Below are 2,570 nucleotides of genomic sequence, written 5' to 3'. Positions count from 1 at the left end.
AGACCAGGCTGGTCTCGAACTCACAGAGATCCGCCTGCCTCTGCCTCCCAAGTGCTGGGATTAAAGGCGTGTGCCACCATCGCCCGGCCATCTTTACTATTTGAAAAGTCCACGTGGAATTCGTCGTTAAAGCTCATGACTGTCCAAGCTCCCAGTGGCCATTTGAATCTTCTCTGCCCCAGACCTGATGAGCCAACTATGCGGGCTCCGGGCACAGCCTGGCTTAATCCACCGGACACGGAGATGGGAACTCACATCTCCTGACATGCTGTCTGTTTTCTTCTTCCCTTCACTGGTCGCTTTGAGGTTGTAGTAGCCTGTATTCAGTCAGATACATCTCAATCAGTCCCCCCCACCCCCGTGTCTGTCTCCCCTCTGTTGCTGGGATAAAATCAGGGTCTTGAACATGCTAGAAAGTACTTTAGCGCTGAGCTGTTTCTTTTTCTTTCCTTTTCTCTCTCTCTCTCTTCCTTCCTTCCTTCCTTCCTGAGAAAAGCAGCTTCTCTCTATGTAGCTCTGCTGTCCTAAGTGCTTGGATTAAAGGCAAGGGAACCTTTTATTTTTTCTCTTCTATTTTTTAATATATATATATATTTTTGAATATTTTTGGATTCTTTGGGAATTTTACATCATACACCCTGCCTTTTTCATGTGACTAATTTTCTGTTTGTCTGTTTTTTTGGTTTTTGTTTTTTAATTTTTAAAAATGTATTTATCTATTTTGTTTTTTCAAGGCAGGGTTTCTCTGTGTAGCCCTAGCTGTCCTGGAACTCACTCTGTAGGCCAGACAGGCTTGAACTCACAGAGATCCGCCTGTCTCTGCCTCCTGAGTTCTAGGATTAAAGCGTGTGCCACCACTGCCCGGCCACAGAAGCACTTTTAGTAAACCCTCTGCAGCTTCAGTTCAAGAAAGACAGTGTAAGACAGTTGTGATGGCTGTTCTTGGTTGTCAGTTTGACTACATATGGAATTAACTAAAACCCAAATGATTGGACACACCTGTGAAGAATTTTTTCTTAATGAAATTGTTTGAAGTGGGAAGATCCACCTCTAATCCAGATCTTTGAGGTGGGCCACACCTTCTGCTAGAAGACATGGAAGAAGAAATCAATCTCTCTCTCTCCTCTTCCTCTCTCCCTCCCTGCCTGCTTGCTCTCCCTAGCGAGTCCACCCCTTCATTGGCATTAGAGCATACATATTCAGGATTCTGGACTACACTGAAGACAGTAGAGTCATCCATCCTTGTGGACTGAGCAACCACTGGATTCTTGGGCCTTCCATAGTTAGACAGCCACAGTCTGACTAAGTGTAACACAGCCTATAAGCCATTCTAATATATCCCCTATATATATATATACATATATAAACATCATTATATGTAATATATGAGATATAAAATATTATATATGATATATATCTTATAAGTTCTGTTTCTCTAAAGAACACTAACAACAGTGGTTTCTGGGTGGTAGTGGCGAATGCCTTTAATCCCAGCACTTGGGAGGCAGAGACAGGTGGACCTCTATAAGTTCGAGGCCAACCTGGTCTACCAAGTGAGTTCCAGGAAAACTCCAAAGTTACAGAAAAACACTGTCTCAAAAAAAAAGAAAAGGAAAAGTGTAAATCCTTCATTCTGACAAATTCCATCAGTAATTCCCTCCATCCTTGGGTACCATTGAGGCAAGAATCAGGGTTCCATTTAAAACTTACCTTATAAGGATATGCATTTCCATCAAAGAGTCCTACCGTGCAAAGAACTGGACTAGTTTAGGGTTAGCTGATGTGCCGGCCATGGGCACAGAGACCACAGGAATGGGCATACCAGACCTGGTTTTGTGCTCTTGCAGGGCTTGGGACAGCAGGCAATCAGACCGCACTGGCTGTGGAGGGACAGCAGTGCACCACAGAGGGACAGCAGTTCTGCCAGTTTTCTGTAACTCTGCAGAGTGCACTGAACAACTCCAGGGCCACCAGTACTTAGCCTGCAATGCGATCAACACCCCTTGGGTGTGTGTGGAGTACGACTTATGCAACCGCTTGCAGTTACACTAGCTGAGCCATTTTGCTCGCCTGACTGTCAAATTTTGACCATACAGATCAAGAGTATATCGTTAGCATTATTAAAAACATATTTCGAACCAATAGCTGACAAAATACTTAATAAAACACTGAAGATTGTTCCTAATAGAGCTAGCGAAATGGCTTAGAAAGTGAAGATGCTACCAAGCCTGAGGACCTGAGTTCAATGCCCAGAACCTACACGGTAGACGTAGAGAACCAGTCCCTGCAAGTTGTCCTCTGACCTCCACGTGCTCTGTGGGATGTGTGCCCCCCACCACGCAAATACATAAGTGTGGCGCTGACAGAGGTTTCTGTCCCACCAGGTCCCATAGCCATTTAGTCCCAAATAAACACATAGAGGTCTACATTAATTATAAACTGATTGGCCCAGTAGCTCAGGCTTCTTATTAGTTAATTCTTTTTTTTTTTTTTTTTTTGGTTTTTCGAGACAGGGTTTCTCTGTAGCTTTGGAGCCTGTCCTGGAACTAGCTCTGTAGACCAGGCTGGTC

This window comes from Microtus ochrogaster, chromosome 7 (assembly GCF_000317375.1).
Source record: "Microtus ochrogaster isolate Prairie Vole_2 chromosome 7, MicOch1.0, whole genome shotgun sequence".
Classification (NCBI taxonomy): domain Eukaryota; kingdom Metazoa; phylum Chordata; class Mammalia; order Rodentia; family Cricetidae; genus Microtus; species Microtus ochrogaster.
This window is presented reverse-complemented; position numbering follows the sequence as displayed.